The 25533-nt window shown below is 43.4% G+C and overlaps 1 protein-coding gene and 1 long non-coding RNA gene across 24 annotated transcripts in view; one reads left to right on the top strand and one right to left on the bottom strand.

The window, feature by feature from the left end:
* DAB1 (DAB adaptor protein 1) overlaps positions 1-25533 on the bottom strand; it is a 1138205-nt gene that overhangs the window by 1094284 nt on the left and 18388 nt on the right. The gene's annotated exons all lie outside the window — the stretch shown is intronic.
* Positions 1543-23726, top strand: LOC109502350. 8 transcript variants are annotated; one of them, XR_006584319.1, is made up of 9 exons: positions 1543-1853; positions 10251-10322; positions 10418-10508; positions 15543-15583; positions 16241-16333; positions 19591-19681; positions 21886-22023; positions 22511-22648; positions 23037-23726. It is a non-coding gene; the product is annotated as an uncharacterized LOC109502350 (long non-coding RNA). The 8 variants fall into 8 exon arrangements; XR_006584320.1 differs by lacking the exon at positions 21886-22023 and adding an exon at positions 22024-22214; XR_006584318.1 differs by lacking the exon at positions 21886-22023.

Below are 25533 nucleotides of genomic sequence, written 5' to 3' on the forward strand. Positions count from 1 at the left end.
ACACAACATAGAAACACACACTCAGATATACCCAGACCCTTCACTCTTCTGCCCGGAAAGTCTCTGCTTCTCTCTGGCACAGTGGTTCTCCATTCTAGGGAATATGTGAATCATGGGGGTTGTCAAAATACAGATTTCTGTCCCCACAGCCAGAGTTTCTCAGTAGTTGTGAATGGGTGGGGCCTAAAAATGTGCAGGTCCAAGTTTCCAGCTGATGCTCACGCTGCAGGTGCAAAGACCACCCTATGAGACTACTGCTGTGTCACATTCTCATTAACCACACTGCACTGTGATCATCTTTTGCATGTCTCCCTCAGTCTAAAAGGATGTATTAAGGGTCTATTGTGTCTCCCAGGAGACTATGTTGAACTTGGCAGGTACAGCCATTTGTCTTCCTCACTTTTAGAAGCCCGGAGCCTAACCCAAAGCCTGACATGTGGTAGACTTGCTGAGTGTTTGCTGAGCAAATGACTAAATGAATGTTACAGCTTGAGGTCAAAGGCCATACATACATAAGACATTTGAGAAAGACTCAAGGGTTTAGCCAGCAGATATAGAGCATGGCTGTGCACGTGTTATACTTAAATATTTAAAACATCACCTGCAACAATTACCACATCATTCTGCTACAGAGCAAATGCCAAGTTCATTATGGGGCTCGGGTTCTAACTGTCACTGTTTGAGTATGTCATGTAACTATAGAACCCAGGATGGAGGGCAAACCTGAAGTCAAATCACAACAGAGAATGTTTTTTAATTGAAAACGAAGCTTTTGGACAGGATAAAATTGGGGGGGGGGAGGGAGGTTGGTCAGGAATGAATGGAGTTAAAGGTAAGTTGAGACAAAGAAGTGTCATGAGAAGACTAGAATTAACTTATTGGTGGAGCCTCAGAGGGTGGAACCTGAACCCATACGTTGTTCAGTGAACTTCATCAATGCCCCCACGATCGAAGTGCTAGCATCCAGAAATGAATCTGACACAGTCTCTACAGTCTCATGAGACAAACAGTTAAATGCAGTATGTTGGCTTATTTGGAAGGTGGTGCCAGAAGGTGGTGCTTAATCCCCTAGGTGGCACCTAGGGGATTAAGACGTGAAGCATGAGAGGGAAGGAAGCCAATGTCACGGGTGATTGTCCACAAATGATTTCTGTGGATGGACAACTACAGCTCAGTCCCACTGGGGACCTCCAGGAGGTGATGAAGACTGCTTCAGAAGTGTCCCACCTGAGGAGTGACAAAGACAAGGTATTTACCCACCACCTCCCCTTTGCAGTTGGTTGAGGACTACTCCCGGGGACATAAATTGCCAGGTACTTCCAGCCTGCTGCATTTGTAGTAGGAGAAGCACCAAGATGCTTCTAGCAAAATGAAGAATGCCAATGGACATGGGTGGGGCACCAAAAGCATGTACTATACTTATACTGCAAAAAGTGCTTACGAAAGAGGAAAAGGTAGATATAAGTCATCACCTGTGATGAAATTCCAACTAATAACTAAGGGTTCCTGAGTACTAGCCATGAGATTCTAAGGTTACCATGGTAATGCAAACAACTAACATCAGCCTGTAGTATGTATGTGACCTTATTAGTCTGTTAGCAGCCTTATAAGAGGTACTATTATAAAAACATTATCTATGTAACCGATGAAAAAACTGAGGCCGAGATTACTGAAGTGACTTGCCCAAGGTCACGCAGCAGGTTGGAACTAGAATGAGGATTACACAGGAACCTGCCTAGTTTCCATCTGAGGCTCTCTGCTCTATGACCCAACAGCACACACTGAGCATCCTGACTTCTCAGCACACAGACAGACTTCATCTGAATGAGGTTCCTTCTGGACAACTCCTTCTGGTAAGCCTTATTTTTTTTTCCTCTCACAGGCTCTCATCTAATAATAGCACTGTTCTGTTCTGCGGAGACTGCCTGAGCTTAATTCATCTGCCTCCCTCAAATCACCACCCTCCCAGGCCTTTTTACTCCATAGCTTATGACCTGCTTTATTCCCACATCCACAATAAACCCCATCGCTCCCCTGCAAGGGCGTGTGATTTTCAGACAACATGTGTTCCCAAAACTGCAGAGTGCTGCTAGTGTTTGTCTGAGGTCTTCTCCCCCAAAGCCCCTGGAGGCCTCGAGATCCTGTTTGTGCTAGTTAACTATATAAAGTGGCCCTAAAGTAGGCTTTAATTAATTCAGCTGTTTAGTTCATTGAACTCAAAAAAATATCAAATTAAATGGCTCCTTTTTAGCCTAGTGCTTTTGTTTTCACTGTTTTCCACCTTCATCAGCTATTGGGGCCAAATGATATGATTTCCCCAATGTTGTCATTAAAATTCTTCAGTGGAATGATGTAAGTACCAGAAAATCTGATGAACACTGGTTGTTAGAAGTAGCATAAAAACACCAAGACAGTATGCAGTTGTAAGGAGCTGTCCTTCCCTCAATGTTCTGGAACCCTCTCTCTGACGCTTCCTCCTCTAATGCAGAGTCCACCAGTATGTCATTAGACTCTCGGGAGGAACCCAGATACTCAATGTCAGGATGATATCATTTTGTGAGGTCAATTTGTGAAACTTTCTAAAACTGGCTACCTGAGTATTTTCCTGACAATTTTCCTAACACCCACCTGGGTATTATTTGGATACATCACTGTCCAGGAAGAACGCCTCATCATTGTATTAAGATGGTGTTGTAACTTCCCATAAATAATACATCTACCTGCAGCCACAAACTTTCCTTAACTTCTAGACACTACATCTCCCAGAGCTTGCTGTTTTATGTGATTCATAATGTTTTCTTTAAGCTTAAACATATATTTACCATCATAGCTTCGTGCTAGATTGGTAATTATGGTAGACTTCAAACATGACCACAAATCATTCATGTATTTGTGCCCTTTGCTATGCGATTCTGCAGCTCAAGTGGTGGCATCTATTTTCCTTCCTCTAAAATCTGGGTTGGCATTGTGCCTTCAATTGACCAAAAGAATACCAAAGAAGTGACAAGGAGCCAGTTCCCAGCCCAGGTTCTAAAGGCTTTGCACATGTCCGCTCTCTCCCAAGACCTGGTCTCCACCATGTGAATAAGCTTGAACTAGCCTACTGGAGGATAAAGGCACCATGTAAAGCAGAGCTGAGTTAGACAGTTCATTCCAGCTGGGTCCCAAACATGTGAGAAAAACCAGCCAAGATTAGAAAAGCCTTAGCTGATCTGTCAACTAACCCCACAGATATATGAGGAAGGCCATCTCAGATGAGTCAAGCCTCTCAGCTGACTTGCAGATTTATGAGCTAATTAAATACTTGTTGTTATAAGCCACTAAGTTTTGGAGTGGTTTGTTATGCAGCTATAACTAACTGATGCAGTGATTTTTCTGTGATACAGATGGAGGTCAGGGTAGTATGATGGACTGAATGTTTGTGTCCCTACCATAATTCATGTGTTGAAGCCCGAACCCCCAATGTGGCTATATTCGGAAATGGGGCCTCTAAGGAAGTAATTAGGGTTAAATGAGGTCATAAGGATGGGGCCTTGGTCTAACAGGATTAGCGTCCTTGTAAGAAGAGACACAGAAAATTTGCCCTTTCTTCCTGTGTGTATACGCTGAACAAGGGCCGTGTGGGGACACAGCGAGAAGGTGGCCCTCTGCCATCCAGGAAGAGAACTCTCAACAGAAACCAATCAGCAGAAACCTTGATGTTGGACTTCTAGCCTCCAGAACTATGAGAAAATAAACTTACACTGTTTAAGCTACCGATTCTATGGTATCTTATTATGGCAGTCCTAGCAGACTAATACAGATGGCAAGTATAAAGCCATCCACAGGGTAGAGAAACATGCATGCCTGGCTGCAAAAAGTAAGAAAGCCCCCATTAACTTATTCTACCACTACAAGTTGCTGCTTCAAAAGCAATGTGTTCAGCACTAGGATATAAAGATGAGAGGCCAGAGTCTCTAACTCTAAGCTGTTTATGGTCTAGTTGAGGGTGACTGTGGCCCCTCATCCTGGTTTCCTGGGACCATCCTGGTTTTAACACCGAAAACCCCATATTCCAAGAATCTTCCTAGGGCTGGGCAACGTGAGACAGTTGGTTGCTCTAGGTCCAATAGGAGAGGCACACGTGTGAGCAGATAGTTTTGGCATGGTATTATAAGTGCTTTGATATTGATAGTTGTAGCCGATTACTACCAGCAGTAAAATCATGTCCAGCATATATGGAATGGTTCTTACGTGTTACACATGGTTTAAAGTGCTCAATATAGAGTTACTCGTTAATCGTCACATCCGTTCTATAGTCCTCTCGTTTCATGGAAGACAGTGAAATCTCAAAGTCAGTAACTTGACCAAGATTTTGAAGCTCAATCCCAGCCTCGGGCTAACTAAACCTTTCTCTTTTTTAATTTATTAAGTTTATTTATTTTTAAATTTTTTTTTTCAACGTTTATTTATTTTTGGGACAGAGAGAGACAGAGCATGAACGGGGGAGGGGCAGAGAGAGAGGGAGACACAGAATGGGAAACAGGCTCCAGGCTCTGAGCCATCAGCCCAGAGCCTGACGCGGGGCCCGAACTCCCGGACCGCGAGATCGTGACCTGGCTGAAGTCGGACGCTTAACCGACTGCGCCACCCAGGCGCCCCAAGTTTATTTATTTTTGAAAGAGCAAGCAGGGGAGGGGCAGAGAGAGAGGGAGAGAGGGAGAATCCCAAGCAGGCTCTTTACTGCCAGTACACAGCCCAATGCGGGACTCAAACTCACGTACTGTGAGATCATGACCTGAGCTGAAGTCAGATGCGTGACGGTCTTAGCCACCCAGGCACCTCCAAAACTTACTTTCTTAAACATGAAGGTGAAATTCCCCCACCACATACATACTCCCATAAATGCAAAGAACAGGACTGGCAGAGAGAATAAGGGGGAGGAACCCAAATCAGATTAGGCCATGCCAAGAAGGCTTCCTGGAGGAAGGGATACCTAAAGTCAGTATTAAGAGATAAGTGGGTGTTTGCCAGGACATAAGTGGGGTGAGACAGTGCAGCTAGCGAGAAGAGCCTGGACAAAAGCCCAGAAGCCTTAAACTACATGGGACCTGTGTGAGACTGTAGGCTGATCAGTTCTCCTGTGGTATGGAGTGTGAGCTGGAGTTTGCTGGGAAATGAGGCAGTAGACATAGGGGCAGGCTGGGGTCCCAGGAGTTAAAGCCAACCAGAATCCAATGAGAGATGGGCTTTCTTCCACCTCAAACCGTTTACAGGAGAAAAACAATTAATCCTCTTTGTTGTAGAACACGTTCCATGTGACAAACTGATTTGAGAACACCAGCACCCTTGCGAATCTGGAGCAGAAACATTGTAGTATCACATGCTCAGAACCTGAGGCTAACAGAAAAAAAATAAAAAAAGGAAAAAAAAGTCTACCTTATGAAAAGTCATTGGCAAATGTGCTAAGTAGCTGTTTTCCAATGCAAATACTGACGAGAATGAAATAAAGCCACCATTTAGCCAGGGCATAATGTTTTCTTAAAGACCAGGAATGTCAACACTGTGTGGACCTTTCCACAAAAAGGCTAAATATGTTTGAGTGACGTATATGCAAGATATGTGAGCAAATTAAAGAGCCAATAAAAATGTCCGGTTCAATTTTACTTGCTATATTGAATGTACTTTTTCTAGCTGGTGTAGAATTAATTCATTTATTTCTGCACTGAGAGATATTTATCAAACACCTAGTACTGCATTTGGTACTGTCCTCAGAATGAAAGCACATTTGAACCATGTCTTTAAAGACATTGCTACCTAATGAGAAAGTGGATATGCAATTAGAGAATAATGCTACAACATAGGTGTATGTGATGTGCAGTGAGAAAGTTTCCTTTAGTCTGTCTGGCCAGCAGAGTGGGGGGGTGGGGGGAAGGCTTCAAATGACCTTTGACCTGAGTCTTAAGAAGAAGATTTTTTTCATAGGAATGTAACAATGTCCCCCCAGTGTAACAATGTAACTTATATCCCCCTCAAAGCAATAAACCCTATTTTTAATATAATTTATTGTCAAATTGGCTTACATACAACACCCAGTGCTCATCACAACAGGTGCCCTCCTCAATGCCCATGTCCCATTTTCCCCTCTCCCCCACCCCGCCCAACCACCATCAGTTTGTTCTCTGTATTTAAGAGTCTCTTTTGGTTTGCCTCCCTGCCTCTCTGTAACTACTTTTTCCCCTTCCCTCCCCCCACGGTCTTCTTGAGAAACTTAGCAATAAATCCTTTATATACATGATCAATTTCATCCTCGCAACAGCTCTACAAGGTAAATATCATTATGCCAACTTTCTTTCAAGTTTGTGTTTCAATTCCAGTTAGTTAACAATGTAACATTAGTTTCAGGTGCATAATACACTGATGCATCAATTACAACACCCTAGGCTCATCACCACTAGTGCCCTCCTTAACCCATCACCCATTTAACCCATCCCTGCCCACTCCCCTCCAGTAATTCTCAGTTTCTTCTCTATAGATAAGAGTCTGTTTACTGGTCTGTCTCTCTCTTTTTTTTTTTCATACATTCATGTTTTATTTCTTAAATTCCACATATGAGTGAAATCATATAGGCTTTGTCTTTCTATGATTTATTTCACTTAGCATAATACTCTCTAGCTCCATGCATGTTGTTGCAAATGGCAAGATTTCATTCTTTATTATTTTTTTAAATACTAAATGTAAAAAGTTTTCAACTTTTAAATGTTTATTTTATGTTTGAGAGAGAGACAGACAGAGCATGAGCAGGGGTGTGGAGGACAGAGAGAGAGAGGGAGACACAGGATCCAAAGCAGGCTCCAGACTCTGAGCTGTCAGCACAGAACCCGACACAGGGCTTGAACTCACCAACCGCAAGATCATAACATGAGCCGAAGTCAGCACTTAACCAACTGAGCCATCTAGGCACCCCAAATTTTAAAAGTTTTAAATATATATTATTATTTACTTACTTTGAGAGAGATAAACAGAGCATGAATGGGGGAGGAGCAGAGGGAGAAGGAGAGAGGGAGAATCCGAAGCAGGCTCTGTGCAGGCAATGCACAGAGCCTGATGTGGGGCTAGAACCCACGAAATGTGAGATCATGACCTGAGCCAAAATCAAGAGTCAGACGCTTAGCTGACTAAGCCATACAGGTGCCCCTCATTCTTTTTTATTATTATGGCAATTAAAAAAAAATTTTAATGTTTATTTTTGAGTGAAAGAGAGAGAGAGAGAGAGAGAGAGAGGGCAGAAGCGGGGGAGGGAGCTCCAGGCTCTGCACTATCAGCACAGAGCCAGATGCAGGGCTTGAACTCAAGAGCAGTGAGACCATGACCTGAGCTGAAGTCAGACGCTTAACTGACTGAGCCATCCAGGCTCCCCATGCCAATTTTTTAAATGGGAAAACTGAGTTTTAGGAAGTCCAAGATCTGGCAGCTAAGCAGTAGAACCAGGATTTAGATCGGTATCTGCCTGAGTCCAGAGCTGGAGTTCTTGACCATCTATTGTTATGTTTTCCCACTTAGGGAAAGGCATTCCAGGATGGGGGAAGAGAACAGGCAAAGGCATGGAGGCTGGGACTGGCACAGCATGTCCATGAAACTGTCAGCAGGAATGCACGGTAGAAGCACAGGCTATGAATAGAAAATGGTGGGAAGGCCTGGGTGGCTGAACTGGTAGGGCATCCGACTCTTGCTTTTGGCTCAGGTCATGATCTCATGGTTTGTGAGTTCAAGCCCCGCGTCGGGCTCTGTGCTGAGTGTGAGGTCTGCTTGGGATTCTTTCTTTCTCCCCCTCTCCCTCTACCCCTCCCCACTCACAATGTCTCTGTCTCTCTCAAAAATAAATATATAAAAACTTTTTAAAAAAATAAAAAAAATTTAATTAGAAAATGGCAAAAGAAAGGCGACATCATGGAACTTTTGGTATGTCATGAGAAATAGTCTGGACTTTATCTCACACATTGATCTTTTCTTTCTGAGCTGAGAAAATGTATTGTAATCCTTATCCAGATTACCTCCACTGCCAGGATGAAGATGAGCAACCTCAGAATGCTCTGGTCCATGGGGCACCTGGGTGGCTCAGTGAGTTAAGCGTCCAACTTCGGCTCAGGTCACGATTTCATGGTTTGTGAGTTTGAGCCCCACGTCGGGCTCTGTGATGACAGCTCAGAGCCTGGAGCCTGCTTCGGGTTCTGTGTCTCCCTCTCTCTCTCGCTGCCCCTCCCCCGCTCACACTCTGTCTCTCTCTCTCTCTCTCTCTCAAAAAATAAACATTAAAAAAGAATTAAAAAAAAAATGCTCTGGTCCAAAAGTCTGTGTTTGTGAAGCTGTGTTGCTATAGAGAATCCATGTGTTCACTGATTTAGTGTTTGTTTTTATTCCAGCTGTTTCTTAGCACCTATCATTTACTACGTACATGGAATTGCTGGTGAGCACAACAAACACGGTTTCTGTTCTCAGGAGCTCATGTGCAGATGAGACAGAAAATAAACAATGACCAAACGCTTAATCACCAATTGAGATAAGTTCCAAGAAAGGAAGGGTACGGTGAAGAGTTAAGCATTAGGAATTTGGGGCTTCAGTGCTTTCTTTGAGGAAATGTTTATTAAGGGGTGAAATTAAGGACAAGAGCATCTAGGCAAGAGGGAACCGATTGTGCAATAGTCCTGTGGTAGGAGTATCATGATTTGATGGAGAAATAGAAGCCTGGAGCAGAGAAAGCAGGGTGGGGAATACTGAAGATGAGGCCAGAAAGGCAGGTGGGAACCAAGTCATGTAGGGCCTTATAAGCAATGGTAAGGACACTGCTATGTCTGGAGCCTTGTAAAAACTTCTTAAGAGTTGTTTCTACATTTAGGATTTGTCCTAAAAAAGAAACATCTCCACTGTCTGACACAGTTATCTATATAACTTCTAGATTCTTTTTCTTTTGTCCTAGTTGCTAAAAAAATCAGAGCTAAAATTATTTTAGACATTCCATTCAAATCGATACGGTGATATGTGGGTCTATTCGGTTCTTCCAGAAATTTCTTCTGAAGTGATGCCGATTTTTCACATTCAGAAATTCATTCTAATGAAATAACTTATTCTGAAGCTCATGCTGCACCTGTTCTTTGTGAGTTTTGCAATGGATTGTAGCCCAAGCATGAGTAGTTGACATTGCTAGAAATAAGTCATATGTCTACTAGCCCAAGCAACCAAATGAAGAGGAAAGGGAAGGTTAACACAAGGAAGTGAGAAAAGACACAAGTTTAAATCACTACAATTGTAGTAAGATAATACTTCTCATTGCCTACGACTTTAAGGTTTAAAAAATATTCTCCATGTGTTTTCTCGTGCTTCACTAGTTTTGCCTCATTGCGGCTCAGGATTCTCCCCATTTTGTGGATGAGGAAACTGAGGCAATGAAAGATGAGAGTAACTTGCCTGTGGTCTCATTGCTAGTTGTGATGGAAATGGGATTCCCAGTCAGGTCTAAGACACCAAAGCCAATGCTCTTTAAACCTCACCGCCTGCAATGAACACACAGAAATGATTTTCAGATGCTCTGTCCTTTGGGATGCTCCACACTGCAGACACAGCGAGTGCACAATCCTTCTGGCATTTCACAGCTGGTCTACCTTACAAAATAGCTGTGATCTCCCACCCCCAGATCCCACTGAACCCCTTCCCTCCTGCTGGGTTAAGCATCACCTCACTGTGTGGCTCCATAAAGAAAACCCTGGGACATTAATGGCCTTGTTACCACCATTGGTGCTTAACGACCCTGCAGTTTCCTGTGGCGTGTAGTCTCCCTAGGCCAGTTGTTAATGAACCACTTCTTCATTCTCTGGTTCCAATGTATGTCTTTCACAGCAGCATCATGTTTTAGAGCCCGAGAGCAGACTGAGACACCCACTAGGTGCGAAGCACTGGAGGGTGTGCTTTGTACGCATTATCTTGTTGACAGCTCACTTAATCTGAAAATTGTCCTGTGGTGTAGCCAGTATTGTCCCCATTTTACAGATGAGCAAAGTGAGTCAGGGTAAGCTGATAGGCAAAGACCATACAGTTAGTAAATAAAAGAGCCAGGATCTGAATCCATGGGCATGAACTTCAAGACTCACATTTGTAACCACCAGTATTGACACCCTTAGGCAATTCTGCTTTGAGCCCTGACACTGAGGTCATTTGGTTGGTTTGCCCTGAGAAGGCTGCAAAACCCTTACTACGTTTATTGCCTCTTCTCTTAGGTACATCAAGGGTTACAGAAATACCATCTCCCCCACTCTTGCAACTCCTTGAAATTGAGATAAATGCAGCTGGTGAGCAGAAACTTAAACCCATCCCACCTAATTTTAATTTACTGGAGTACAACACCTCAAGGCTTTTATTTCTTCCCATCATGCCAACAAATTAGGAAGGAAACTTCATCATGAAGATAGAAGGAGTGAGCCAGAGTACTTGCATTCGAATGATTTCTGAACTCCACTGATTCAAGTTCCATTCAGGTACACATCAGCTAGTTGTTGAAAACTCTTAGTCAAATAAGAGAAACAAAGCTGCTTAGAGGTAGTAGGATTATTGCTGTTTCAGATCCAACATGGTTAAGAAACCCTCAGACCTCACCTGGTATTTTTGTTGCTTTTGAACGATGGTTCTTGGAGTCGATTACAGAAAAAAGAAAAAACACTCACACAAAATTTACGTATCGCTGAAGTTATTTTTAATATCAGTATCCTCAGGTCAGTATCTGATGTTAGGCAAGAAGAACATGCAGTGATCTGGATGTTTTTAGAGGTGACAATTGATAAGGCAGTGAGTTACCGTGTTGTCAGTCTCAATTTCCATATGTCTAAGAGGAGGAATTTAAAGAACCATTGAGGCCTTTCCTCACCCAGACGTTTCACAGAGAGAAACTCTAAGGCTGAGGATCAAAGGGGAAGGCCATATAAGTTTGGCTACAGCCAAGTTACTCTGTCGAACTGCTGAAGAGTCTGTATTCTGGAGTCCATTCCTGAATCAAAGCTGCAACCCCTGCTCTCCTCCAACAGTCTCTCTATCTGATGATTTCACCCCCCACACCGTTACTCATGTACATCCACTGCAATCCAAATGCCCCTCTCTGTTCCTGTAGCTACCACGTTAGACCGAGCCACCATCATCCCTTACCTGGATCATTCCAAGGGCCTGTTAACTGTAACCCTACCTGAGTCTTGCACCCACTTAACTCCATCCTTTACACTGCAGCCCAACGAATCATTCTAAAATGCAAAACATGTCACTTCCCTGTTTAAACCACTTCAATGTCTCATCACAGTCCAAAGAAATACAAGAAAAAGACCTTGCCAACCTGCTTCTGCTTACATTTCCAGCCTTACTTTCCACTGCCTTCCATCTAACTTCTTGCCATGCCATGGCACTAAGTCCTCTGGGCTTTTGCTTCGGCTGTTCTCTCTGCCAGGGATGTACTGCACTCCTCTTTCAGATCCGTGGCTCTTACTCATAAACGCTCTGAGCCAGCTGACTTCATGACCCCCTGTTTGGAACAAGTCCCATACCTTGTGCTTCCGTAATATTCTTTGCATACCTTTTGCTTATTACTGGCTGAATCATCTGTAAGCCATAAGGAGCATCAGTATTTAGAGGCTACATCTAAGAATAAGTGCTGGTGACAGACACTCAGAAGGATAAATGAGGGAGGATGAGCAGGCCAGGAGACAGTGGTAGTAGAAAAGCCAAAAGAAAACAAGAGATTTAAGAAAGATGGGAAAATATAAAGAACTCCTAACACTCAACAACAACAAAAAAACCCCAAATGATGCAATTCAAAAATGGGCAAAGGACCTGAATAGACGTTTCTCTCAAGAAGATATATAAAGGGCCAATAAGCACATGAAAAGATGCTCAATCTCACCTATTGTCAGGGAAATGCAAATCAAAACTCCCAGGAGATATCCCCTCATATCCACTAGGATGGGTGTTACCAGAGTAACAAAAAAATAAATAAATAACAAATGTTGGTGCGAACGTGGAGAAACTGGAACCCTGTACACTGTTTCTGGGAATGTAAATTGGTGTTGCTGCTGTAAGGAACAGCATGGCAGTTCCTAAAAAAAAAAAAAAAAAAAAAAAAAAAAAAAAAGAATTACTATACGACCCAGAAATTCCACTTCTGGCATCTATCCAAAGAAATGAAAACAAGGACTCAGAGATTTGTTCATAGCAAGATTACTCATAATAGCTAAAACATGGAAGCAACCTAAGTGTCCACCAACGGATAAATGGATAAAAGGAAATGTAGTCTACCCAGACAGTGGACCATTAGCCCTAAAAAAGAAGGAGATTCTGACACATAGTGCAACATGGATGAACCTTAAGTTCATTATGCTAAGTGAAATAAGCCTAATATTAATACTATATGATTCCTGTTATAAAGGTACCTAAGTAGTAAAAATCACAGGGAAAGAAAGTAACTAGTGATTGCCAGGGGCTGATGGAAGGGGGAATAGGGAGTTTGTGTTTCATGGGTACAGAGTTTCGGTTTTACAAGATGAAAAGAGTTCTGGAGACAGATGCTGGTGATGCTTGCATAATAACGTGAATGTACTTACGCCACTGAACTCTGCACTTAAAAATGATTAAGATTGTAAATTTTATGCTGCATTTTACCACAATTAAAAAATGGAAAAAAAATAAACATGGAGTTAGTCTCCTGTATAAAATTCTGTTTGAACATCCAGTGAAATGAGTTCTGTTGGACTGAGCAACATAGAAATCCTTGGTGCTCTTAGAAACAGGTTTTTGGATGAATAACCAATGAACACGTGGATTATTTCTTTACTAATCTTAATTCTTGCTTATGAGCTTGCTAGCCTTCAGAAGGTACAGGTTTGTAGAAGCAAAATGTTGGCAAGTTTTTATAAAGGATCAGAAAATGCCTTATGTTGGAGCGAGGCTGTTTTTGACTGAGATCACCCTTTCCAGACAAGCAGATTCAAAGCGACTGCTCTCAGGGCAGGCCACTGTGGCCACAACAGGGCTTCTTTGGCTTCTAGCTGGAGCAAATGATCCTAGAAAATCTAATTACAATAGGCAGGGAGTCAGAACGGGGGTTTTCTTTCCAGCAGTAAAATTTGCAGCAAGGGCAGGTTTCAGAGAGCCTCTGTTGGGGAAGCCAATATATCAAAGACCATTGAAAGAGACAGATGCTCTGTTTCCCTCTGCTCCTTGATACAGCTGAAGAAATGGGCCTTACTGAGACCACTAACATAAAAACGGCATGCCTTACTGGAGTCTATGAGGCTGACTGCTCTCTTCTCCTCTCTTCTCCTGTCATCCTCTTCCTGGTTCTATAGGCTAAACCATCCTAGCTTTCTCTGTGCCCCTTAAATACTCTAAGCATCTCTGGGCCTCTGCCCTTGCTGTTCCATTTGCCTAAAATTCTTCTCCAAGATCCTTGCATGTCTGCCTCCTTTTTGTCCTTCAGATCGCAACTCAAATGCGCTCCTCCTCAGAGAGACCTTCTGTAACCACCATGGTCAAGGTACCCCTCAACTCCAGTTGACCTCTGGCCCACTCCCTCATAGTATTTTCTTTACAGCATTAGTATGTTCAAGAGATAGCCTCATTGATCTGTGTGAGTGGTCACTGTCAATCTCTGTTAAACTGTGAGCCTCCTGAAGGCAGGGGGCTGATCAGTGCTATACTGACACATCTTCTTGAACCAAATGGCACCCAACACATTAGGCACTCTGTTAAATGAATGCATGAATGAAGGTTTTCAAATGACCACAAATCATGCATAAGCAGGTTCTTCGTATCTCCACATCAGGCCTCTCTATTACTCCTTAAAGCTTCCAAAAAGCTAGCATCTTCGTCCCTCTGAAGAATATAATCCAGTGAGTGGTTCTCAAATGTGGGCTGCATTAGAACTACCGGGGTACTAGTTTAAAATACTAGGTTTCAGGGCCTTCCCCCCAGAGACTCTATTTCAAAAGCTTGGAATGTGGCTCTGTACTCTGCAGGAGAGCCTGATGAAACTAGTAAACCACTCTTGGAAAACACAGTTCTATAGTTTAGCCCCTACACCCCTCATACCTCATAGATCCTACTATGACAACTCCAACCTTGGTGTATGCTGGGATGGAAGGATGGATGGATGGATAGATGGACGGACTATAATTCTTATAGGCCAACCAACACAAAAGGAAGGAAACAGAGGATTATGCTCATTGTGGACTTTCTAGGCAGAGACCACAGGAGGAACAAGGGCTGAAGAGATATTTGGGACATCCGATGGAGAGAAAATAAGAAGCCTTCATGGTTTCTATAACACAACATAAAGGGACTAAATTCATATGGATTCTCCAGAATTGGGATTCAATTCTCGATCACCTGAACTAAAGTGTGATCTGAGTAGTTCTATTATGGCAAGTTTTTCAACAGCACATAACAATTAGAATAAGCATCTTATATTTTTCAGGTACTTTATATAAATTCCTTTAATTCTTAGAACAACCCCAAATGTTCCTGTCTGCATATGACAAATGAAAAAAAAATGGGGGTTGAAACAACTGGTTCAAATCAAGGTGATGGGCAGGGATTTGAACTCAAGGCCGTGTGGCTCCAACGCCCATGCTCCTCCCACCCTGCAGCCCAGAGGAGGCATGTTTTCCTTCCTGAAGGTCAAAGTTTTGGGTGTTTGGTATGTTTATGTGCACGTGTATGTGCAGAAGAGAGAGGCCAGCGACCTTCTGTACATGAGCGTGTTGTGTTTTCGTCTCTACAGGTGCCTGTATCTGTTGCTTCTTCTCTCCCTGGGCTCGCATAATCCTGGTCATTCCATTTTTACTTATATCTGGGATATTCTCTCTCTGTTTCAGTTAAAATTAAACACACACACACACACACACACACACACACACACACACACACCTGTCTATGTGTCTCCTGGGGTTAATATCCTCCAAAGGCTTCTCCTGATCTAAGTGAGTGGATACAGCCACGTCTGCCCTCCCTCCATTCCTGCATTCTTCTGGGGTCCCTCTGTCTGTGTTAATGACATGCTGGCCACCTTCTAGCTCCTCAAAAACATCGAGCACTTTCCTGCCTTGTGGCCTTCTGCACAAAGTTGTCCCCTGTCCTTAGGCAATTCCTACTTGTCCTTCAGGGCTCAGCTCAGAGGTGGTCCACTGATCTCTTTGCACCCACACAAGGCCAGATGCACCTTTTGCAAATTCTCATTGCACCTGGAATTAGTTGGCTATGCAACCTGGTTTCTCATGACCATCTTCCCCAGCTTAGGAAAGCGTCCTGAGGGCCATGCCTGTCTTACACATTTGCGCGTGTCCAGTGCTTGTAAAAGGCTTGTCATTTAGTAGATATAAATGCAATGAAGTATTTGTTGAATGAAGGGATAAATGAGCCTTAGTTTCCTCATCTGTAGAGATAACAAAAACCCTATGAGGATTAAATGAGATAACAGACGTGACACTGCCTGACCCATAATAAGATTTTGTTTTTGTTTTTTGGTTGTTCTCTAGATAGAGAAGCTCAGAAATGAAATCAGCTGCCTCCCAGGATTGTAAGTTTTCTGCCATTAGGGGCCTTTGAACCTAATATGGATGAAAATTTTGCAGGGATATTGTAGAAGGAATGGTCAGTGAGTCTAGATGAGTGGTGCACAATCTTGGCTTCACATTACAATCTACTGGAGAATTAAGACAAAAAAAAATGACTGATGACCCCAGAGATCCTGATTTAATTGGTCTGGGATGGGATCCAAGCAGGAATATTTTTTAACCCAGACAATTCTAATGTGAACCATTTTGCTAACCACCGGTTTAAAATAGATGATCTTTAAATTTTCTTCTAACCATGAGAGGCTGTCACTCCAGGAAAGCAAAAAGACCACTGTTTCTTCTGAGAGAGGGAAAGAAGGAGGGTGAGGAAGGAAGAGGTGGGGGGGGAGGACAAGAGAAAGGGAGGTGAAGAAGGAGGGAGAAGGAGAGAAAAGAGGAGAGGGGAAGAAGAAGAAGGAAAAGAATGCTTCAGCATAGTACATTTTTGTTTTTAATTTAAAAATTAAAAACCTATAGGTGTATGATTCTAGAGTCAACCACAAGGCAATTTAAAGAGCACTGGCTTTGGAGTCTCAGATCCTCTCTAGTGAAGAATTTGGGGCCTTTCTAGCCTTGCAATTTAGAGCAAATCACTTGCCTCACTGAACTTGTTTTCCCAGTTTAAAATGGAGGTAAGGATAACCTTGTTAGAGATTCTGCAAGAATTCAATAAAGTAAGATATACAAAAGGGTCCCGAAAGTGTTAGCACAAGGTAAGTTCTCGGTAAGGAATTGATATGTGTGTGTGTATATATATATATATCTTTTATTATCGATGTGAATACATTATGTAAACCTACATGCAGTTATAAGGCATTATTGTTGTGATTACTGGCCAGCCCAGGTGGAAAGCTATGGAATTGATTTTTTCTTTCTTTCTTTCTGTTTTTTTTTTAGCCCAGAAACATTCTTAGAGGGCTGTGGTTTTCTCTCGTGTACTGGTGTTGGTTAAGTCTTCTTAATAACACACACACACACACACACACACACACACACACACTCACACACATACACGTGTATACACACACACACACACATACATATATTCTTCCTTTTTTCTGAGTCCCCACTGAATGACAGCATGCCTGAGAAAATATGAATCAGAATTTATGGTGTTGTGCTACTCTCCCCCAGGGTGTGGGGTCACATATATATTGCTAGAAATGATCCACCCACTCATTGCTCTCATGGTCCTTACAGAACTGAACACCTGACCCTAAACAATGGAGGGAAAGATTCAAGGGTCGGCATTGCAAGGAATGAAATTTTAAACACATTCTCAGTATCGGCTTGTAAAAGGGTGCCAGTTCCTGAGCATGTCCTGTCTGAAAGAATGGTCACTGACGCATACAAGCAAGCCAGGTCACATTTCCCCACACTGACACAGCCTCCAGCACAGGAAACAAGCCCAACGCAGGGGGCTGAGCCCACACCAGCTGAGCCTGGCTGCACCCCTCACTATCTGTGACTACAGGCAGGCCCCCTGGCCTTTCTGGAACCCCTCACTTACTGTGAAATGCAGCAGTCATACTTGTTCTGGTGACCGCACCCCCCCCCCCGGCCCCACCCCAAGCTGCCTGAGGGTCAGGAGCACAGACTCCAGGCAAATGCTTTTTTGGCATTGCAAGCCAAGGATGGCTAGGATTGCCAATGATGACTGAACACATTGGGGTCTTAAGGAACCTTCAGTTCCTTTTTTTTAAGTTTATTTATTTTGAGAGAGAGAGTGCATGCAAGAGCAGGATAGGGGCAGAGAGAGAGAGAGAGGGAGAGAGAGAATCCCAAGCACAAGGTAAGTCCTCATTAAGAATTGCTATATATACATATATACAGCATATATATACACACATATATATAGCATATATATAGCATATATATACATATATATAGCATATATATATATACATATATATAGCATATATATACACATATATATAGCATATATACGCATAAATATATGCTATATATATAGCATTTATATATATACATATATAGCATATATATATATACACTATATATATAGCATATATATATACACACAAGTATATGTGTGTATACACACACACATACACACACACACATACACATATATAGAATATATATATATATATATAGACTCTATCTCAGGAACCAAGAGATCATCACCTGAGCCAAAATCAACAGTTGGTTACGTAACCGACTGAGCCACTCAGGCACCCCAAGGAATCTTCAGTTCTAACAGGACTCTCAAAATCCTGGTTTCCTCATGAAGATATCCCTGTTTTGTTAGTCCTACACATTCCATAGCCCTATAATTCAAACATCTAATCTTCCTAGGTTTTAAAACTGTCCAGGGGGCTGGATACACCAGATAGGGTGGTAATGAAGAAGTCAAATATAGAGAACAAGTGTTTAATCCGCTGGAACAACAGTTTAGGCATAGACACAGGCTAATGTGTTATAATGGTGATGACAAGGGGCGCCTGGGTGGCTTAGTCGGTTAAGCGTCCAACTTCGGCTCAGGTCATGATCTCACAGTCCATGAGTTCGAGCCCCGCGTCAGGCTCTGTGCTGACAGCTCAGAGCCTAGAGCCTGCTTCCGATTCTGTGTCTCCCTCTCTCTCTGCCCCTTCCCTGCTGGTGCTCTGTCTCTCTCTGTCTCAAAAATAAATAAAAACATTTTAAAATTTTTAAAAAATGGTGATGACAAGAGGGAGAGAGATGTGGGTTTAACACAAAGTGGGCTTTATAATGCTCTTTACAAGTATAGAGCTCAATTTTAGGGAAGAAGGGGCTATCAGCTTTTGACAAATGCGAACCACTGATGCCTACCACAGATTCTGATATGCCTCGGGCATTCGGGTGGGATGGTGGGGAGAAGAACTGTGTGTATGTACTTACACATTTTGCAAAAATGTCCTGGGTGATTGTTACAGTGTCTCTCTCCTCCAATCCCTCCATGGTTGAGAACTCCTGCTTAACATCATATGCTCCACAGTATTTACATAGCCCAACTAGGGAAGCAGCCCAAGTATCCATCAACCGATGAATGGATAAAGAAGTGACATATATGAAAGAGTATTATATATAGTATATACAATAATACATACATAATACTAATATAATACTATTATTATAATAGTATAATATAAAAGAAAAATTTTTTAAAAAGAATGAAATCTTGCCCTTTGCAATGACATGGATGGAGCTAGAGAGTATAATGCTAAGCAAAATAAGTCAGAGAAAGACAAATACCATATGATTTTACTCACGTGGAATGTGAGAAACAAAACAAATGAGCAAGAAAAGCAAAAGAGAGAGGCAAACCAAGAAACAGACCCTTAACTATAGAGAACAAACTGGTGGTTGCCAGAGGGGAGGGAGGATGGGGGAAGTAGGGGATGGGGATTAAAGAGTACACTTATCACGATGAAAAAACTGAAACAAAATTATTTAAAAAATAAAATTATGCGCTCCATATAGACACCCGGTGAACTAAGCCTGGCTTATTTAACCTCCAGTTCAACTCCTGAGCATCAAACATCCTCCAGTCTGCAGAGCTGACTTTCCCACATGGTCTCTACCTATTAGTTATAATAACAATGGTAACAAGACGAATACCTTCTAGACACACAATACCTCACTATTGGTGAAACCCCTTCCCATGTAACTATTTTATTTGATCCTCACCACCTTATCCCCATCTGACAGAAAGGAACTTGTGACTCAGAGGAGTGAAGCAACTTGCCTGAGGTCGCACAGCCAAGAAGGGACTTGAGTTAAATCCAAGTCTCCCAGATCTATAGCTACAGTTCTCTCCACTTCTGCCCCACAAATAAAAAGAACTATTAGTGCTGCTGCTCAACCCTTCATCTGTTTTAAACACTACTAGTTATTATGTGGTAGATACTGAGCTAATCATTTTACATATAGTATATAGCTTATTTCCCAAACAACCCTTCAAGGTAAGTATTACTGCCCCCTTATACAGCTAAAAACACTGAAGCTCAGAGGTGAAGAGACTTACCCAAAACTGCCATCGGTTTAGACATCCCCTCCTCCCTGATTCCTGCTCTTGACAGGTATGTCTGCACCAAGGATCTGCTTTGTGACCCCACAGCACTATCACACTGTGTTGACAGCAGTTGTTCAGACACGTGTCCTGTCCACGACTGTGGTCTCTCCAAATGCAGAGCTATGTCTGATCCCAAGGTCGCTTGCAACAATCCCAGGGCTCACACACACTATGTGTGTGTATAAGTATCATAGAGCTCAGAGAATATGCCCAGAACTGGATTTTGAACACAAATCTTTCTGATCCCTGAATATTTTATTTGGTTCTATCAAAAACGGCCCCCAAACAGGCCAGGCATAAACCCAGATTCTGTCCTGAGAAAACTGTCCTTCTTTCCAAAGTGACTCTAGCCATTTCTCTAACCAGACCTAAAGGTGTAGCTGGCCTTCTAACAAGAGAATGCCAACCCTGTCCCCAAAGATCACAGTACCTGGGTGAGACCAGAGCTGGCTAGGAATAATTGGCAAATTCTTCCTCCAGTCTCTGCATTAGGAAAAGGAAGTTCCAATTACAAATGTGCTGAGAAAATCGCTACTCAAATGCACAGAGTGATTTTCAAGGCATTGACACATCCCTGGTATGCTTGCTTATTAGATACAGGGGTTGAGGAGGATGAAGGAGTATTTAAAAGCTAGTTTTCAGACCAATGAATCTGAAGAAATTCTCTTTATTGGTCTGCAAGAGGAGGTGGGGATGGGGGGAGCAGAACCAGATCTGATAAAGGAGATTAAATGGCCTTATACATCTGACAGCAAAGAACAGTCCCCATGGGAATCCCAAATCCTGCTGGTGCTAATAAAGTGCACGATATTACTCCGGTAATATAGTGTACAATATAAGGCGTCCAGATGCCGGGGCCAGAGCCACGACCTACATCTTCCGCAAACCAATTTTCTGCTGGGTTGGATGTGTAAAAAAGAATCCAAATACAGATTTTTTTTTTTTCATCGCAAGAAGAATTGCTTCTCTGGCTTTTTTCCCTTGGCCTGTCTGCTCCTCCCACCCCTGCGTTCTCAAAGTGGGAATTACTTCTAATCCACTCACAGGAGAAATCACTGCCTCACCCAAGTGTGGGCTATTACGGAACAAGTGGGCTGCTTGTGGGCTTCCCAGTAGCCATGGGGTCCAGGGGAACACACGTAGGATTTGCAATCACACACGCTAGGTTCAAATCCTCATTCTTCCATTTGTAAGCTATGTCTCCTTGAGCAGATTGCCCCATGTTTCTCTAAGCACGATTCCTCACGCCCCTTACAGAAGTGCCCTGTGTGTTAAAGATACCGCATATGAAGTGCCTAGCACAACGCAGGAGGTGTTTCACTGGCAATAACAATCAGCAGCAGTGGTACGAGCAGCTTCTGTTAGCTAAAAGCTTAAAGGCAACCTCTTAGAGGAAGAGCTCTCTTTTGGCAAGGAGTTTAGGGATTGAAAGCATTGAAGCTTATTAATAAGATGAACAGCAACAGTACTTTATCTATTACCAGCTCCCGAGCATCCGCTGAATGTGACGTTATAAGCATTGTTATAAGCATCGAGAAAATGCTTCTAAGGGAGCCCAGTCGCTCCCTTCCAAAACCTTGTAGACCAGTGGGGAAGCTGAGCAATGTCACGGCACACGGTGCATGATACCATGTCCCCAGCAATTTAACATCAGTCACCTCATTTGACCCTCCCAGGAACTGCACAAAGTAGGCAAGACATGCGTTGTTAATCCCCACTTAGTAGGCAACAAAACACAAGAAAAAAACAAGATAGAAGAAGCAGCCCAGAGAGATGGAGTGGATTGGCTAAATTCGTACGTGAGGCAGAGTCAGAGTTGAGCAGGTCTTCTAAATGCTCATTTCCAGTCCTCGGGCCTGAACCATTCTGGGATGGCTCTGGCTTGGCCTGTGATCAGAACACCAGCTCTGGCCCTCTCAGAATTCATGACATTTCCACTGCCCACGATTATTCTGTTCAAAAATGTTGGAGACTTCTCAGACCCAGCCCAGAGTGGCATATGAGACATGCTATCCTAGTGTTACTTGGCTGATTATAATAAGGATGATAACAACAGATATATAATATCCTTCCTTTGTAGCACAATTTTTAGTTCAAACAGTGCTCTCCTATGTGCCGACACTAGTGAATGAGTGTGTGTGTGTGTGTGTGTGTGTGTGTGTGTGTGTGTGTTTTACTGTTAAAAGTAGATGTTATTATCCCATGTCACAGGGGATGAAAAGGAGGTTCTGAGAAGTTTACTTTCTCAAAGTCACAAACTAAAGCACAGAGGCCAGGCTCAAGGCAGCTGTGTAGAAGTCCAAGCCTTGGGCTCTTCTTACTGACATGCAGTCATCTGACTCATCACAGGTATGATGTGAATCCTCAGAATCCACACAGTGGGCGATAGTTCCCTCATCAGAGCACTCTGGAATGCAGTGAACAGTTAAGAGAATAAATGAAAATGCCCTCCATCTCCTCCTTAAAAATAGTTGACATGCATTGAATGCCTGCTCCATCAAAGGCACTTTCCACGGACTATTTTGTATCATCCTTAACAGGTGGGCTCCATGATCAGCTTTACTTTACAAAGAGACTTCAAGAGGTGAACTAACTTGCTCTGGGAACAGGGTGGTGTAGTTTGGATTTGAACTCAGGCAGTGTGGCCCCCACAGGCACTAACGATAGTATCCTTTGTTTAATCACTGGCACAATCTCCGACCAGTGTCTTATGGAGAAACCCATTGTTCACTGACCGCCACTAACTGCCAGACACAGCCCTCAAAAGCTAGTTATATTTACTCATTAAATCCTCATAAGCATTCTATAAGGTAGACATTACTGCCCCATTTTACAGAGGAGGATAACCGTGGCCAAGAGATGTTGACGGTTTGCCTAAGATTGCAGAACCTGCTAAAAGCAGAAGCATTTTCAAGCACAGAAACACCCGGGGAAATGTTCATTCTTCCTTCAACAACTCTGAAATCTCCTAAAAGTAAGTAATCTGAAATACACAAAGGAGAAAGGTGTGAAGAAGGAAACTGGAGGCAACAGAGCCAAAGGCCTGTAGCATTCTAACTGCACAGCTCTCCAAAATCAGTAGAGTTTGCAAAAGACTAGATTTGTCTGGAAACGCTCTGTGGAGGAAGCAGAACTCCAAGTGGGCCTTGAGGCCTGGAGGAGATTTGGATGGGCAAGGTATCCCAGAAAACCATATTAAAAATTGAAGTTAGGGGTCCAAAAATAGATCCAAGTAGCAAAGGGGCGCCACAGCAATTTGCAAATGGTGGAGGAGGCCTATTTTGTAGGGTTAAAGCTTGTGTCCAACACAGTGTTTAAGCCCCACGCCCACAGCAAACTGAAATCTCTTTGTTCTCCTTTAGCATGCAGCCCACCAGGAGTGGCAATGGAAAAAAGGCACAGGAAGAAAATAAACCAAGAAGGAAAAGATAACACACACATCTCACGTGGGCCTTCAGGAAGGATGGGAGAAGCAGGGCAGGGAGAGGGAGAAGCACCAGCCAGCCTCAGTTCTTCCTTTGCTCATCCCTCCCCCTTCTTTTTCCTTCCCTCCCCCTTTTCCTGCATGCAGCAGCAAATGTATGAATGCTTGGATGGCTTGGCAAAACACTCTCCAAGATTTATTTCTGTTGGACAATCTTGCATTCTTTTTTTTTCCCCCTGCTGACAACTCTGTCAACAGCAGGCTCCTCTGTGAGGCTGTGAATTTGGAAATCACGTACTTGATACAGACATTGTTGCAATGATACAAACCAGACTAAGAAAGTGGACTCCTGAGATCAGGGAGACCTGCAGACCTACTTGGTTCATTACCTGGGAGTCACCGAGACCTCAGGGCTTGGCGAAGAGACCATCTGGGGAGGGGGAGGGGGAGGGGGCAGCGGTCCTGGGCGTGTGGTCAGTTCAAGGCAAGGAGATGGTTCCAGTAGTTCAAAAGCTAGATCTGTTTGTACGAGCTCCAACAGTAGCTTTGAATTGCTTTGAAACTCGAGTGTTGATAAGCCGCTAGGTAGTGGGGTACTGGGTAATAAATGTGAAAAATGTTTAGTCGAGTGCAGATTTCTATATCAGTGTAAAGGATTGTATTTATTACCTTTTTGTGAAAGGAAAGAAACGTATTTTATGTCTGTTTTTGGAAATTAGGCATATATAAGGACAAATAGACTTAGAAGCATAGAATTTCAGAGCTGGAAAGAAATTCATTCATTCCATCAGCAGGCATTTAGAGCCTGCATCTGGGAATCGGGCCCTGTGTGGGCTCTGGGGAGGTGGAGAAGAACCAGCCCCAGGCCCCTGAGGACTCCACAGGCAGTGATCAGGGCAGGGACAGGGGAGGCACTGGAGGTGACAGGAATGCAGGATGGGCCTGGGGGGCAGCTCCACCAGCCAGGGCATCAAGAACAGCTCTCCTCTGGAAAGGAAATTCGGTCTGAATTCCAAAGGAGGATGTGACCAGGCAGAGATGAGAGATCAGGGTGGAAAGGGAGCTATGGGGGCATATTAAGCGCAGGATGAACAACGGCATGGACTCCGAGATCTTTAGTTCACAGGTGTGAAAACCGAGGCTCAGAGAGGTAAGTTAACTTACTCAAATCACCCAGGCAGTAAGCGGTACAACTAGCATTCACTCCAAGGCTTGCTTTTAACAACTTCATTACACTCTTTACATATGAAACATGGAGTATAATACCTTCATTTAAAGGGTCAGTAACTTACCCACAACCACAGAGTCAGTTAGTGGCAGACTTGAGATTAGAGCCCAGGTCTTCCCCTTCCAGGTCCAGTGCCCATTTCGTGGTGCTGTTCAGACTCTACACACCTCCCAGTCCTGCCGGGTCCAGAACTCCCCACCATATCCTTGCTCCTGGAGCCTTCCCGTGGCTCCCTCACTGTGGAACTCAGTCATCAAGACTGATGCTTTCATTTCTTTTTCATTAAGTTGACAAAAAGAATGAGGTCACTCTCCCTTCTGGTGCCATTTCCCACCCTTGGAAACTCCCAAGGTCAGAAGGTCATCAGGCATTCTCACTTCCAAGCCATCCACTTAAAGGCCAGCTGGACTGGGAATAAAACACCTCGGTGTCAGGCATTTAATTTTTAAAGGGAGAGCAAAATGGCGAGAAGACTTTAAACACTGCTCTCAGCTTTCTGTGTAATCGCCAGCGGGCTGGAGGTCACCACCAATCCCCACATCTCTCGAGACTCTCCAGCTTAGAGGAGCAGGCGGGGTATTTGTTCCCGGAGCCAGAGAAAATTGCAGACCCGACCCCACCTTCCTTGTGCTCAGAACGGACTGACCTCTACAACAAAACCCAACTCCTTATTTAACGTTCAGCTCCCTCCAAAGCCTCAACCACTGACAAAGAACCAATACAAAGGACAAAGCAGCACCCTCTTAGAAGGATTCTTAAGAAGGTCCTGGTATGTTATGACACCCAGGTTTGCAGGAAGGCAGCATCTCCACGTAAGTGCCTGATCCTGAGAATCACAGCTGAATGGGAAGCAGACATACAACCAAATGCAGCAACAAAGTAAGTGTTTATTAAACTTAGGCTGCGCTAAGCTCTGAAGAGGTGTAACACAATCATGCTAATATTGATTGGATGTCTACAATAGCATAGATCCTCTCCATATAATCTCTCTGCATCTCCCAACAGCTCTGCCAGGTAGGAATTACAGCATCTTGGTTGGCAATATGATGTGATGGTTAAAACTGTGGGCTCCAGAGCCAGATAGACTGGGTTTGAATCCCACTTCGGTCCCTTATTAAGCATGTGACCGTGAGCAAGTCACGTAACCTCTGTGCCAATGTGTCCTCAGCTGTGTAACAGGGGTGACTATAGTAGCAAGTTCACAGGA

This window comes from Felis catus, chromosome C1, assembly GCF_018350175.1.
Source record: "Felis catus isolate Fca126 chromosome C1, F.catus_Fca126_mat1.0, whole genome shotgun sequence".
In the NCBI taxonomy this organism is placed as follows: Eukaryota; Metazoa; Chordata; class Mammalia; order Carnivora; family Felidae; genus Felis; species Felis catus.